We start from the raw sequence: 17,395 nt of genomic DNA on the forward strand, positions 1-17,395 counted from the left end.
CCATATTAAAAATAAATTGTTAATATCCCTCTAACAACAAGAGTTGCTTAAGCCCCCTAAGTTTGTACTTTATAAGAAAAAACAAATATCTAAAACACAGCTAAACATGATGAAATATTAGACACATGTTTTATTTTCTGCAGTCTGTATATCTTACGATTTCCCTTTATACAACAAACTCTATATGGTGCAACAGCGAATTTCTTTGAAGTTAAGTTATGACTATTCACCTTTCTTGGTAATGACTAGAACTAGAATCTATTATTTAGAATACTTGTCAGAAACGTCTGTGTCAATCCCAACTGATAATCAGACATGGTTCCTGTAGCTCTCCATGCAAAACAAATGAAGCCTGTCCACGTTAAATTTTGCTTCTTATAATTTGGCAATTTCTGTGTTTTAATTCGGTAATAATTCTCACATGCTTTATGAGGTCTGCTGTTCCTAACTTTTTCATTACTTTTCCCTCCACTATCAGATAGTGCCCCACACTTGTCATATACAACAGAGTATTTTTATTCATCAGACCCTGACCTTTGGTTGCCCTTTTTCATTTTTATTCCTTTGTCTTTTCACTGTGAAATTCCAAAGCTTTTATTTTTATAGTAGATAAATGTGATTTTTCTTTTTTTTTAAGGAAAGCCACATAGGAACCAAATAATAAAAGTGGAAGTTTTAAAAAAGATATTATAACAAAGATGTTAAAGAAAGTGAGAACAGCTTTCTATTTAGACCATTATTCGACCATCAGAAGATGCTTTTTTTTGCTTTCACCCATTAGTATATAATGTGTTGAAGTATAAACAAGCTCTCATAATGAAAAAAGAGTGGTATCTCTGTGTTTTTTTAATATAGCACCTCGTACTTTAATTTGGGTTACTAGGCATTTAATCAAGCTATCAGATAACAGCCCCCAAAATATTTTACCAGTCTAACTTTTCTCTAAAAGGCACACATAAGAAAATTAATATTAATGATAAAGGCATTAATAAATAAATAAAATATATCTCCACTAAATATTTATTGTCTGTTTTATGCTACTTACTGAGTAAAATAGAGACATACAGAAGTCATTGTCACTGTCTTGCAGGAGTTCACAGTCCTAGAAGGTGGATGCAGATTTTAAAAATTTGCACATATACAGAAGATTTTTAAAAAGTAAGTGCTTTATGGCAACTTTCTGGAAGATTTCATGAGGACCTACTTACAAGTTGTCCTAATCACTTAAAGTAGTTAATTTGAATCAGAAGCTCTGCAGTATCTAACGACATTGAAGCTTAAAACAAATTATTGTGGAAGGCAAAAGGAAGAAGCAGGCAGAAAATGCTGCAGCCTCTAGGTCTTCAACGTTGAGGGAGCTATGAAGTCAGTCTCCTTTTCTTTGACCACCTACACCCTTTCTACTATTCTTTCAGTTGTTAAACCTTCCTTTCTCCACAGGAGCTCTGTCCTAGATCAAGTAATTACTGTGTGTAAATGCTCTTAGTTGTTACATACACTTAAGCGCTTCCTATCCTCCTTTGTTGTCAACTTATTATTTCATGTATGTATATTTTTTGCTCATTAAGAAGATTATAAGACCTCTGAAAGCAAGGACCTTGTTTAAAAATGTCTTTATATGTCCTATAACAATGAGAACAATGCTAAGTGTTTAGCAGGAACTCATAAATACTTGTTTGTTATTTGAATTAAAGTTTTATTTCTGGAAAGATGAAAAAACAATTGACTAGAACTCGCTCTAGCCCTAGACACTTCCCACCAGTGGGACTATCTAGAATCCAGCAAGAAATAGGTTCCAATGACAGAAGCCAGACATAAACATAAGGTGAGAGAATCAGGGTATGTCTTAGCAAAGAGTCTTTGAGATACAAATTGAATCAGCTACACGTATAAAGGCCTGTCCTCTGCATAATAACAACCAATCAAAACCAAAACCAAGTATTCTTTGTTTTTTTTAACTATACTAAACTGGAGAAAATGTACTCATGGCATTATGCATAATTGTGAGTTATGAATAGTGTTAAAATTTATAAAAACATATAAATGAATTATTCCTTTGCAATGAAGAAATGCAAAAAATACATTACAAAACAAAATATTAATTTATATTGAATTTGAAACATAATTCAACATCTTCCTGTGCAAATAATGTTTCTCTTTAGCCTCATTCTAGTATAGCTAAAATAAAGGAAAATGAGTAGCATTTCTATGTGTAAAAAGTAAACATGAATTGGAAGAATCAATATTGTTAAACTGTACATACTGGCCAAAGCAATCTACAGATTCAAAGTAATACCTACAAAAATAGGGGGGCGGAGCAAGATGGCCGAATAGGAACAGCTCCAGTCTCCAACTCCCAGCACGAGCCACACAGAAGACCAGTGATTTCTGCATTTTCAACTGAGGTACTGGGTTCATCTCACTGGGGAGTGCCGGACCATCGGTGCTGGTCAGCTGCTGCAGCCCGACCAGCGAAAGCTGAAGCAGGGCGAGGCATTGCCTCACCTGGGAAGCGCAAGGGGGAAGGGAATCCCTTTTCCTAGCCAGGGGACCTGAGACACACAACACCTGGAAAAGCGGGTAACACCCACCCCAATACAGCGCTTTAAGCAAACAGGCACACCAGGAGATCATATCCCACACCTGGCTGGGAGGGTCCCACGCCCACGGAGCCTCCCTCATTGCTAGCACAGCAGTCTGTGATCTACCAGCAAGGCAGCAGCGAGGCAGGGGGAGGGGCGCCCGCCATTGCTGAGGCTTAAGTAGGTAAACAAAGCTGCTGGGAAGCTCGAACTGGGTGGAGCTCACAGCAGCTCAAGGAAACCTGCCTGTCTCTGTAGACTCCACCTCTGGGGACAGGGCACAGTAAACAATAACAAACACAGCAGAAGCCTCTGCAGACGCAAACGACTCTGTCTGACAGCTTTGAAGAGAGCAGTGGATCTCCCAACACGGAGGTTGAGATCTGAGAAGGGACAGACTCCCTGCTCAAGTGGGTCCCTGACCCCTGAGTAGCCTAACTGGGAGACATCCCCCACTAGGGGCAGTCTGACACCCCACACCTCACAGGGTGGAGTACACCCCTGAGAGGAAGCTTCCAAAGCAAGAATCAGACAGGTACACTCGCTGTTCAGAAATATTCTATCTTCTGCAGCCTCTGCTGCTGATACCCAGGCAAACAGGGTCTGGAGTGGACCTCAAGCAATCTCCAACAGACCTACAGCTGAGGGTCCTGACTGTTAGAAGGAAAACTATCAAACAGGAAGGACACCTACACCAAAACCCCATCAGTACATCACCATCATCAAAGACCAGAGGCAGATAAAACCACAAAGATGGGGAAAAAGCAGGGCAGAAAAGCTGGAAATTCAAAAAATAAGAGCGCATCTCCCCTGGCAAAGGAGCGCAGCTCATCGCCAGCAACAGATCAAAGCTGGACGGAGAATGACTTTGACGAGATGAGAGAAGAAGGCTTCAGTCCATCAAATTTCTCAGAGCTAAAGGAGGAATTACGTACCCAGCGTAAAGAAACTAAAAATCTTGAAAAAAAAGTGGAAGAATTGATGGCTAGAGTAATTAATGCAGAGAAGGTCCTAAACGAAATGAAAGAGATGAAAACCATGACACGAGAAATACGTGACAAATGCACAAGCTTCAGTAACTGACTCGATCAACTGGAAGAAAGAGTATCAGCGATTGAGGATCAAATGAACGAAATGAAGCGAGAAGAGAAACCAAAAGAAAAAAGAAGAAAAAGAAATGAACAAAGCCTGCAAGAAGTATGGGATTATGTAAAAAGACCAAATCTACGTCTGATTGGGGTGCCTGAAAGTGAGGGGGAAAATGGAACCAAGTTGGAAAACACTCTTCAGGATATCATCCAGGAGAACTTCCCCAACCTAGTAGGGCAGGCCAACATTCAAATCCAGGAAATACAGAGAACGCCACAAAGATACTCCTCGAGAAGAGCAACTCCAAGACACATAATTGCCAGATTCACCAAAGTTGAAATGAAGGAAAAAATCTTAAGGGCAGCCAGAGAGAAAGGTCGGGTTACCCACAAAGGGAAGCCCATCAGACTAACAGCAGATCTCTCAGCAGAAACTCTCCAAGCCAGAAGAGAGTGGGGGCCAATATTCAACATTCTTAAAGAAAAGAATTTTAAACCCAGAATTTCATATCCAGCCAAACTAAGTTTCATAAGTGAAGGAGAAATAAAATCCTTTACAGATAAGCAAATGCTTAGAGATTTTGTCACCACTAGGCCTGCCTTACAAGAGACCCTGAAGGAAGCACTAAACATGGAAAGGAACAACTGGTACCAGCCATTGCAAAAACATGCCAAAATGTAAAGACCATCGAGGCTAGGAAGAAACTGCATCAACTAACGAGCAAAATAACCAGTTAATATAATGGCAGGATCAAGTTCACACATAACAATCTTAACCTTAAATGTAAATGGACTAAATGCTCCAATTAAAAGACACAGACTGGCAAACTGGATAAAGAGTCAAGACCCATCAGTCTGCTGTATTCAGGAGACCCATCTCACACGCAGAGACATACATAGGCTCAAAATAAAGGGATGGAGGAAGATTTACCAAGCAAATGGAGAACAAAAGAAAGCGGGGGTTGCAATACTAGTCTCTGATAAAACAGACTTTAAACCATCAAAGATCAAAAGAGACAAAGAAGGCCATTACATAATGGTAAAGGGATCAATTCAACAGGAAGAGCTAACTATCCTAAATATATATGCACCCAATACAGGAGCACCCAGATTCATCAAGCAAGTCCTTAGAGACTTACAAAGAGACTTAGACTCCCATACAATAATAATGGGAGACTTCAACACTCCACTGTCAACATTAGACAGATCAACGAGACAGAAAGTTAACAAGGATATCCAGGAATTGAACTCATCTCTGCAGCAAGCAGACCTAATAGACATCTATAGAACTCTCCACCCCAAATCAACAGAATATACATTCTTCTCAGCACCACATCGTACTTACTCCAAAATCGACCACATAATTGCAAGTAAAGCACTCCTCAGCAAATGTACAAGAACAGAAATTATAACAAACTGTCTCCCAGACCACAGTGCAATCAAACTAGAACTCAGGACTAAGAAACTCAATCAAAACTGCTCAACGACATGGAAACTGAACAACCTGCTCCTGAATGACTACTGGGTACATAACGAAATGAAGGCAGAAATAAAGATGTTCTTTGAAACCAATGAGAACAAAGATACAACATACCAGAATCTCTGGGACACATTTAAAGCAGTGTGTAGAGGGAAATTTATAGCACTAAATGCCCACAAGAGAAAGCTAGAAAGATCTAAAATTGACACTCTAACATCGCAATTAAAAGAACTAGAGAAGCAAGAGCAATCACATTCGAAAGCTAGCAGAAGGCAAGAAATAACTAAGATCAGAGCAGAACTGAAGGAGATAGAGACACAAAAAACCCTCCAAAAAATCAATGAATCCAGGAGTTGGTTTTTTGAAAAGATCAACAAAATTGACAGACCACTAGCAAGACTAATAAAGAAGAAAAGAGAGAAGAATCAAATCGACGCAATTAAAAATGATAAAGGGGATATCACCACCGACCCCACAGAAATACAAACTACCATCAGAGAATACTATAAACACCTCTACGCAAATAAACTGGAAAATCTAGAAGAAATGGATAATTTCCTGGACACTTACACTCTTCCAAGACTAAACCAGGAAGAAATTGAATCCCTGAATAGACCAATAGCAGGCTCTGAAATTGAGGCAATAATTAATAGCCTACCAACCAAAAAAAGTCCAGGACCAGATGGATTCACAGCTGAATTCTACCAGAGGTACAAGGAGGAGTTGGTACCATTCCTTCTGAAACTATTCCAATCAATAGAAAAAGAGGGAATCCTCCCTAACTCATTTTATGAGGCCAACATCATCCTGATACCAAAGCCTGGCAGAGACACAACAAAAAAAGAGAATTTTAGACCAATATCCCTGATGAACATCAATGCAAAAATCCTCAATAAAATACTGGCAAACCAGATTCAGCAACACATCAAAAAGCTTATCCACCATGATCAAGTGGGCTTCATCCCTGGGATGCAAGGCTGGTTCAACATTCGCAAATCAATAAACATAATCCAGCATATAAACAGAACCAAAGACAAGAACCACATGATTATCTCAATAGATGCAGAAAAGGCTTTTGACAAAATTCAACAGCCCTTCATGCTAAAAACGCTCAATAAATTCGGTATTGATGGAACGTACCTCAAAATAATAAGAGCTATTTATGACAAACCCACAGCCAATATCATACTGAATGGGCAAAAACTGGAAACATTCCCTTTGAAAACTGGCACAAGACAGGGATGCCCTCTCTCACCACTCCTATTCAACATAGTGTTGGAAGTTCTGGCTAGGGCAATTAGGCAAGAGAAAGAAATCAAGGGTATTCAGTTAGGAAAAGAAAAGTCAAATTGTCCCTGTTTGCAGATGACATGATTGTATATTTAGAAAACCCCATTGTCTCAGCCCAAAATCTCCTTAAGCTGATAAGCAACTTCAGCAAAGTCTCAGGATACAAAATTAATGTGCAAAAATCACAAGCATTCTTATACACCAGTAACAGACAAACAGAGAGCCAAATCAGGAATGAACTTCCATTCACAATTGCTTCCAAGAGAATAAAATACCTAGGAATCCAACTTACAAGGGATGGAAAGGACCTCTTCAAGGAGAACTACAAACCACTGCTCAGTGAAATAAAAGAGGACACAAACAAATGGAAGAACATACCATGCTCTTGGATAGGAAGAATCAATATCGTGAAAATGGCCATACTGCCCAAGGTAATTTATAGATTCAATGCCATCCCCATCAAGCTACCAATGAGTTTCTTCACAGAATTGGAAAAAACTGCTTTAAAGTTCATATGGAACCAAAAAAGAGCCCGCATCTCCAAGACAATCCTAAGTCAAAAGAACAAAGCTGGAGGCATCACGCTTCCTGACTTCAAACTCTACTACAAGGCTACAGTAACCAAAACAGCATGATACTGGTACCAAAACAGAGATATAGACCAATGGAACAGAACAGAGTCCTCAGAAATAATACCACACATCTACAGCCATCTGATCTTTGACAAACCTGAGAGAAACAAGAAATGGGGAAAGGATTCCCTATTTAATAAATGGTGCTGGGAAAATTGGCTAGCCATAAGTAGAAAGCTGAAACTGGATCCTTTCCTTACTCCTTATACAAAAATTAATTCAAGATGGATTAGAGACTTAAATGTTAGACCTAATACCATAAAAATCCTAGAGGAAAACCTAGGTAGTACCATTCAGGACATAGGCATGGGCAAAGACTTCATGTCTAAAACACCAAAAGCAACAGCAGCAAAAGCCAAAATTGACAAATGGGATCTCATTAAACTAAAGAGCTTCTGCACAGCAAAAGAAACTACCATCAGAGTGAACAGGCAACCTACAGAATGGGAGAACATTTTTGCAATCTACACATCTGACAAAGGGCTAATATCCAGAACCTACAAAGAACTCAAACAAATTTACAAGAAAAAAACAAACAACCCCATCAAAAAGTGGGCAAAGGATATGAACAGACATTTCTCAAAAGAAGACATTCTTACAGCTAACAGACACATGAAAAAATGCTCATCATCACTGGCCATCAGAGAAATGCAAATCAAAACCACAATGAGATACCATCTCACACCAGTTAGAATGGCGATCATTAAAAAGTCAGGAAACAACAGGTGCTGGAGAGGTTGTGGAGAAATAGGAACGCTTTTACACTGTTGGTGGGATTGTAAACTAGTTCAACCATTATGGAAAACAGTATGGCGATTCCTCAAGGATATAGAACTAGATGTACCATATGACCCAGCCATCCCATTACTGGGTATATACCCAAAGGATTATAAATTATGCTGCTATAAAGACACATGCACACGTATGTTTATGGCAGCACTATTCACAATAGCAAAGACTTGGAATCAACCCAAATGTCCATCAGTGACAGATTGGATTAAGAAAATGTGGCACATATACACCATGGAATACTATGCAGCCATCAAAAAGGATGAGTTTGTGTCCTTTGTAGGGACATGGATGCAGCTGGAAACCATCATTCTTAGCAAACTATCACAAGAACAGAAAACCAAACACCGCATGTTCTCACTCATAGGTGGGAACTGAACAATGAGATCACTTGGACTCGGGAAGGGGAACATCACACACCGGGGCCTATCATGGGGAGGGGGGAGGGGGGAGGGATTGCATTGGGAGTTATACCTGATGTAAATGACGAGTTGATGGGTGCAGCACAGCAACATGGCACAAGTATACATATGTAACAAACCTGCACATTATGCACATGTACCCTACAACTTAAAGTATAATAATAATAAATAAATTAAAAAATAATAATAAAATAAAAAATAAAAAAAATAAAAATTTCCCAACAACAACAAAAAAAGAAAATGGTAGAATCTCCTTTTGTAATTAAAGCTGAATAGTATTCCATTGTAAAAAAAATAAAAATAAAAATAAAATAAAAATAAAGAAAATGTGGCACATATTCACCATGGAATACTGTGCAGCCATAAAAAAGGATGAGTTCATGCCCTTTGTAGGGACATGGATGAAGCTGGAAACCATCATTCTCAGCAAACTATCACAAGGACAGAAAACCAAACACCACATGTTCTGACTCATAGGTGGGAACTGAACAGTAAGAACACATGGACACAGGGTGGGGAATATCAGAAACCGGGGCTTGTCGTGGGGTGGGGGAAGGGAGGAGGGATAGCATTAGGAGATATACCTAATGTAAATGATGAGTTAACGGGTGCAGCACACCGACATGACACACGTATACGTATGTAACAAACCTGCACTTTTTGCACATGTACCCTAGAACTTAAAGTATAATGAAAAAACTAAAAATAAAAATGAAATTTTATATAGTAAAAAAAAAAAAAAAAAAAAAATACCTGCAAAAATATTAATAACATTCTTCACAGGAAGAGAAAATGCAATTTTAAAATTTACATAAAATCACACAAAGACTCACAATAGCCAGAGAAATCCTGAGCAAAAAAACAAAACTGGGGGCATCACATTACCTGACTTCAAATTATACTACAGAGCTATAGTAACCAAAACAGCATGGTACTGGCATAAAACCAGACACATAGACCAATAAAACAGAAAAAAAGTCCATGCATTTACAGTCAACTTATTTTCGACAAAGATGCCAAGAATATACACTGGGAAAAAGACACTCTGTTTAATAAAGATGCTGGGAAATCTAGACATCTTTATGCAGAACAAGGAAACTATATCCCTATTGTCATATACAAAAATCAAATTTAAATGGGTTAAATATTTAAATCTAAGACCTGAGACTATGAAACTACTTTTAAAAATTGGAGAAATGCTTCCCAACATTGGTCTTGCCAAAGATATCTTCAATGTGACCTCAAAAGCACAGGCGACCAAAGCAAAAATGTACAAATTGGATCATGTCAAGCTAAAAAGCTTCTGCACAGCAAAGAAAACAATTACCAGGGTGAAGAGACAATCTAAAGAATAGGAGAAAATATTTGGAAACTCTTCAACTGACAAGGGATTGATAACCAGGGTATATAAAGAACTCAAACAACTCAATAGCAAAAATTAACAAATAATCCTGTTAAAATTGATCAAAAGATCTGAATAGACATTTCTCAAAAAAAGACATAAAAATGTCCAACAGGCATATGGAAAAATGCTTAGTATCAGCAATCATCAGAGAAATGAAAATTAAAACCACACGGCGATACCATCTCATCCCAGTTAATATCATTTTTAACAAAACAACAAAATAATGCATGCTGGTGAGGATATGGAGAAATGGAAACACTAGTAGGCTTCTCAAAGAAGTAAAAATAGGACTGCTATAAGATCCAGCAAGCCCACTACTCGGTATATGCACAAAGGAAAGTAAATTGGTGCATCAAAGAGATATCTGCACCACCATGCTTATGGCAGCAGTACTCACAATAGCTAAGATTCAGAAGCAACCTAAATGTCCATCAATTGATTAATGGGTAAAGAAAATGTGGTGCATATACACAGTGGAGTACTATTCAGTCATAAAGAAGAGTGAAATCCAGTCATTTTCAACAACATGGGTGAAACTGGAGATTAATATGTTAAGTGAAATAAGCCAGGCAAAGAAAGACAAATATCACATGTTCTCACTTTTTGTGGGATCTTAAAATCAAAACAATTGAACTCTTGGCCAGAGAGTGGAAAGGTGGTTACCAGAGGCTGGGAAGGGTAATGGAGGGATTAGGGGAATGTGGGAAGAGTTAATGGATATATAAAATCGTTAGAAATAATGTGTAAGATCTACTATTTGATAACACAACTGTAATAACTTAATTGTACATTTTAAAATAACCAAAAGAGTGTAATTGGATTGTTTGTAGCACAAATAATAAATACTTGTGGGGATGGATACCCTATTCTCTGTGTGATCGTTTCACATTTTATGCCTGCATCAAAACATTGCATGTACCCCATAAATACATACACCTACTATGTGTCCACAAAAATTAAAAATTAAAAAATAAAAGAACAGGCAGAATAAACACCAGGTTATTATCAGTAGGTAATCAAACTGTATAGTCACAAGTTAAAGCAATAAATGCTTTACATTTAAATCATTTCACACTTTTGAGAAGATTGAAGAACAGAGATTTTCATGCCTTTACACAAGTGAAATTTTAAACTGTGGATGAAAACTTTTTGGATCAATATTAAAATGTATATTATTTTGTACTATTGAAACCTAATTTTAGGCAGATTGATATCATAACGTAACCTGAGGGGGAGTGGGGGAAAGAGTTCATCACAAAACGTTTAAGCCCAATGTCGCAAAAAAGTCAGTGGTGGCATTGGGTTGTAATTCTTAGATTATTCATGAGGAATTCAATCAACCGAAGTTAAAAAAGAATGTACTAGTCAAGCATAAGGTTTGCCTGAAAGGACAAGTTTTAATTAAGCCTAAAGTTTTTCAATGTTTGGAGAAAAGAAAGTTTCCAGGCTCAGAGAGGGATGGCCTTTGTAGACCTGTGCATAGACGAGCCACTTTACACTGGTCAAAGACCACTTTTATGTGGTGCTCTACCTGAATACAAGCTTTGCCTTATTGCCATAAAAGGAACAGAACCAGGCTACTCTGGAATTGAAACTAAGCCTTTTCTTTCCCCTTTATAATGGATTTCTTACCCTGTTTTTTAAATGTTATAACAATATATAGAAAGAAAAATCCAGGAAAGATACTCACCAAAATATTGCTCATGGTTTTTTCTTTGTGTGTTTATTTATAAATTATGTGTTTTATTTTTCCCAATTTTATGAATATTTTGCAATGAGCATGAATGACCTATAAGAAAAAAAAATGAATTATTCTTTCAAAGTTCGTAAGACATACACAGCTGGCAACACTACAGCTCCATGGAAGTCTGGAATAAAGAGAAAATCTAGGAGGCAGAATTGAATGATTTCTGCTCATTGAATTCAGTAGATTACAAAGCTTACATAGTCTTAAGGGTGAAGAAAATAACAATAGACTATTGAGCTCTCATAATGGGCCAGGTACTGTGCTAAGCCCTTTATATCTCATTTGATATTCACAAGGCCACACTGCTAGTAAGTAGTAGAGCTGGGACTTAAAGCCAGATCCGTTTAATTTTAAATCCGATGGTTTTAACCACTACCCTAATACTACCTTCCCTCAGCTCTACCTCAGTCAGAAACAAACAAACAAACAAACAAACTCTAGAGGGTGACTATAGTTAACAATAATTTATTGTATATTTTGAAATAACCAGAAGAGGCCGGGCGCGGTGACTCATGCCTGTAATCCCAGCACTTTGGGAGGCCGAGGCGGGCGGATAACGAGGTCAGGAGATTGAGACCATCCTGGCTAACATGGTGAAACCCCATCTCAACTAAAAATACAAAAAATTATGGTTATACCTGATGTAAATGACGAGTTGATGGGTGCAGCACACCAACATGGCACAAGTATACATATGTAACAAACCTGCACGTTATGCACATGTACCCTACAACTTAAAGTATAATAATAATAAATAAATAAATTAATTAATTAATTAAAAAAAAAATTAGCCAGGCGTGGTGGCAGGCACCTGTAGTCCCAGCTGCTCGGGAGGCTGAAGCAGGAGAATGGCGTGAACCCGGGAGGCGGAGGTTGCAGTGAGCCGAGATCATGCCACTGCACTCCAGTCTGGGCGACAGAGCGAGACTCCATCTCTAAATAAATAAATAAATAAATAAATCCAGAAGAGTAAAATTGAAACTTTCCTAACACAAAGAAATCATAAATGACTGCGGTGATAGATACCTCAATTACCCTGATTTTACCATTACACATTGTATGCTTGTATCAAAGTGTCACATGTACCCTATACATATGTACAACCATTATGCATCATAATAATTAAAATTAAAAACTTAGGAAAAAACCCTAAGCTTAATCACACTTCAAATAATTTAATTGTAATGAATAATGAACTATTTTCTCTAACACAAAAACATTAACATATTTGTTCTGCAATGCTTATTTCATTTATTGAAATATATTCTGTAACCTTCTTACTCCAACATTTCCAGACCTCATCCACTTTATCCAGTTGTTGCTTGATTACAATACATACACACATACATACATACATAAAAATAAAAATCAATAAAATACAAACACAACTACTAAGGAATGATTATTTGTAACACAGAACCATATCTGGTCCTCAGTTGTACTTCACATTTCTAAGGAATTAGATATGAGAAGTCTACACATTATACCTTTATTACTTAGAGGAATTCCAAAAGACTGCTATTTAGAATTTAGAGATCATAATGTTATGAACGGTGGTTGCATTCCTGGACCATCACAGAAAACCTATTTAACCCAAAACATAGCTAGTAAGTAGTACTAGGCTGAGCGATACATCCTGGGAGCTGGAAATCCTGCAGTTCTAGATGTATAAGTTTTTCCTTTCATTTTATTGAATAAAAGACTAACATGGAGCAAAATTTCAAAATCATATGTTTTTAAGTCATTGACCAACTGCATCTTCCCCAGCTGTATCATTTTGTCTTTTTATATCACAAAAATCCAAGGTCAATTTGGAAATGCAAGATGCCAATTAAAGTTTTGCCTTTTGATTACACTTGAATAATCGGTTCCTTAATCTTAAGGATAAATGTGGTTAGTCTAATAGGTTCACTGCTGAAGACTTTTGTAATCCCCACCTAGCAATCCAAGAAGGTCAAAACAATAAAAAAAATTAATCAAACTTCTTCTCTGTGGCTTTTCAGCAATAAATCTCTAGAAAAAGTAAAGAGCCAACCACCTACATCAAGAAAAATGAGAATTATAAAATTGCAAATATTTCTGAGTGCCATTTATATAGGAAATATTTTTTTCAGAAAATTACTCATTATCTATTCAGCTCCTCTAGAAAATTATAAGCAAATAAATTATTTGTACAATATTAAGTATTACTACTCAAAGTAGCTTCCTCCAACCATTCTCCATTTACTCAAATCATATTCATTCTTCAAAGATCAACTCCAATGTTTCCTTTTTTGTGAAGCCTGCATCACTCATAGAAATTTATTTGCAACTATAGCATGATTCTTGTCACATCTACCCTGTATTATAGTTTCTCATATAGATGTTCCCCCCCTAAAAATAATAGCTAGTATTCATTGAGAACATCATTTATAGCAGGAACTATTCCTATCACTTTACATACATTAATTTGTTTAATCCTCACGACAATTGCAACAGTTAAGCATTATTTATCATGCCCATTTTATAGACCAGAAAGAGAGATTATGTAACTTGCGTAAGATTATGCACCTAGCAACAATCAGAGCCAAGATCCACACTCACAAAACACAATGTCTTAAAATCTGCAGTATAATCTACCATCTCTCACCCAGCGAGCCACTTTCTAAGGTTCACTTTGGCATAGATCAACACGTCTCAGAGTCTCAGTTATGAAAGACCAGTTTTTGTTAAGTATAATAAGAATAAATTACTAGAAAAAATAAAATCTATAAAATACAAGCTCCTATGTATTACATTTGACATTATTAAACACTATAAAAGTTTTCAATTTCTATACTAGTCAACAGTTCATGGACCAGCACAGGTTCATGAAACAGCTCATGTCCATGGACCACAATCTGAATATCATCGGCCTGGATCACTATGAAGCAACTCACCCTATCATGCATTTTGTATTAGACTATTATAGTCCGTTTGTAGCAGAAGTCATAGCAATGCATGAACTCCATAGTCCATGCATGAAAGAAAACCTAATACCCAAATAAGATTAAAAAAAAAAAAAGTCTTATCTTATTTCTAAGTCCTTTCTCTCTTCATCGAATTAGCCTTTTTGTGCCATGTTAATGTTTTATGTTTGTTTCTTGATGAATTCAATAAGATTTCTCAAAATTCTTAAGACCAAACTTTGAGTTTTAATTAAAGTTTCAAGTACTGATTGCCGTATGAATAAAATAGTTGATTAGCAATTAAATTTTAAGATAAAAGGTCGTGTCTGTCATTGACTCAGTGCACATCTTCGGGAAGTTCACTTTAGTATTTTAAGTATAAGATACTTAACAAAGTTATCTACTCACTTCAGGGATTCACTTATCTATAGGGCAGGCTGTGTGTGAGTCATAAATGCACTCTTAATACAAGTACTTTCTTTTGTAGAAGTGGCCTCATGATGTCTTATCTAAAATTCTCCTAGTCATTCCAGCAGTTATTTGTACTTTCATTCAAAAAGTGACAATAGAGCCCCCACTGTGTGCCAGTTTTGCTACAGATCTTGCTTCTCACATGATTCCCAGCAAAAAGCAGCTGTTCTTTCCTGAGGACATCCTGGCATTACAGTTCCATAATTGAGCAAGCAGAATGGGTCAGAGAAGCTTTGCTAAAAACCCATCCAGCAGAAAATATTTTATTCTGGTCTTGGAAAAACTGACTTAAAAAGTGGAGTTGATGAGCAGGAGCAGCTTTGTGATTCACTATTTAATTGTTTGCTCTTACATTAGTGACTAAATAGTACAAGCATCCCTTCAACTACCTTTCAATAAATTTCATAAGTACAAAGAAAATAATATTTTATGATATTCTATAATTCAGTTTGATATTTTAAGAAATATTTTCAAACTGGTAGTATCTACTATGAAAACAAAATATGGACTATAGCTGTAATTTATGATTTTATTTATTTTAAGTAGGAATTCACTTGAAATTTAAGTTTAGTATTTAAAGTGTGTAACTAGGCAAGAAAGTAAATGGAAGGTACTTACCTGGAAGCTACATATAACAGAGGTCACAGTTGCCAGATAAAGCCATCTGTGTGTCAATGGGATAGAAGATAAACCCATTCCAAAAATGAAAGAGCTCTATGCTCCACAGACATATAGTGTTATACCAGCCAAAATTAATTAACAAATATCGTTCTCCCATCTATTCTGGTAGGCAACAATAGCAAAATATCAGTGTTCTCTTTTGAAAATTTTTCAACTTTTGTTTTAAATACAAGGGGTTCATATGCAGGTTTCTTACATGGGTTTATGCACCCAGGTAGTGAGCATAGTACCCAATAGGTAGTTTTTCAAACCACACTCTGCTTCCTCCCTCCCCGTTCTAATAGTCCACAGTGTCTGTTGTTCCAATGTTTATGTTCATGTGTGCTCTTTCTGAATGAAATACAGATCAATTTGAAATGTGGGTAAGCAAATTCATATTTGCCAAGCTTCAAAAAAGATAAAATGTAATAATAATAATGAAAAACACATTTTCAAGTTTTTAAATAAAAGTCCAGCTTTGGATATTAATCTCAAAAAACGCATAGAGCTATTAACTTATAATGAGAAGATATGATGTAATTTTTATTATAATAAAGATGTGTTCAGTGTTTTATACATAAATTTTATACTTAGCATTTAATGATGCTGATGGGTGGATTTTTTAAACCAAAAAATGTCTGAAGTAGAAGGCAATTTGATATAATAAAGTTTATTTTTGAAATATCTGTAAAAGTGCAGTTACTGACTTCAGAAACAATGCATTATTGAAAAGGAACAAAATGAGTTTTATTGTGAATGCAATATACCACTGTTAAAAGCAGCCATCACTAAGGCTGAATGCTTTATGGTTTTAGGCTGAAAACACTGCTCAATCTCACAGTTCTCCTAATAAAGTTTTAATTATTTTTCACACAGTAACATTGCTTCCTTACATTCCCTGCCTCCACAGACACCACAAAATCAATGATGACACTGACCATTCTGACAACCAATATTCCTTCAAGCAGAAAATGATGCATACACAGATCATTTCTAAAAAAGTGATCAATGTTTGAATGAATACAAATGTTTCCTCCCTCATCTTTCAAGTTATTGGACAACAGAACAAAATGGAAGATAAATTTTTCCCGAAGTAACACAGCTACAATATACTTTTGTGTCATGCTTAACACAGTGATTCAATCAATACATAACTACAGTGACTACAAATTACTTTTCATATTTAAATTGGATTCAATTAATACATTATTTCATGATATTACTCACAATCGTACTTTGAAACAGGTATTATTATCGACATTTAACATAAAATAACTAAAGTTCAAAAAGTTTTGGAAGAGGTTTTCTATTTCCATCGCAAATTGATAAAATTTTAATTTTACAAATTTATTTAATTTCCTGAGTCTATGAATTGACTGTTGGCTAAATTATTTTATCCACTTCAATTATATGTTCAAATATCTTCATTAGATTCTATCTGTTTTGGTCATTTAGGTGACCCAGATGTTAATGCTCAGGTTTTTTTGTTTGTTTTTTTTTTTTTTTTGAGACGGAGTCTCGCTCTGTCGCCCAGGCTGGAGTGCAGTGGCGCGATCTCGGCTCACTGCAAGCTCCGCCTCCCGGGTTCACGCCATTCTCCTGCCTCAGCCTCCCGAGTAGCTGGGACTACAGGCGCCCACAACCGCGCCCGGCTAATTTTTTTGTATTTTTAGTAGAGACGGGGTTTCACCGTGGTCTCGATCTCCTGACCTTGTGATCCGCCCGCCTCGGCCTCCCAAAGTGCTGGGATTACAGGCGTGAGCCACCGCGCCCGGCAATGCTCAGTTTTTTATCTAGTGTTTTCAATCTAATTAATTCTCCAATTAATAAAATGTCTTAGAAAGGGTTTTTTTAAGATATTTAAAATGATGTTTGTGTTCTTTTTCTTCAACTACGTTCAAA

General features: G+C 36.6%; 1 long non-coding RNA gene across 2 annotated transcripts in view; it reads right to left on the reverse strand.

The window, feature by feature from the left end:
- Positions 1–16,990, reverse strand: part of LOC105464513 (uncharacterized) — a 57,377-nt gene extending 40,387 nt beyond the window's left edge. The window contains exons 1-3 of one of the 2 annotated variants that reach the window (XR_011618422.1): positions 12,247–16,990; positions 11,379–11,477; positions 1,046–1,102 (exon numbers count right to left, since the gene is read on the reverse strand). This is a non-coding gene — a long non-coding RNA (uncharacterized lncRNA). The remainder of the gene's footprint in view (positions 1–1,045; positions 1,103–11,378; positions 11,478–12,246) is intronic. The other variant, XR_011618423.1, reaches the window with a different exon arrangement.
- Between the last annotated feature and the right edge of the window lie 405 nt (positions 16,991–17,395).

This window comes from Macaca nemestrina, chromosome X, assembly GCF_043159975.1.
Source record: "Macaca nemestrina isolate mMacNem1 chromosome X, mMacNem.hap1, whole genome shotgun sequence".
Lineage (NCBI taxonomy): Eukaryota > Metazoa > Chordata > Mammalia > Primates > Cercopithecidae > Macaca > Macaca nemestrina.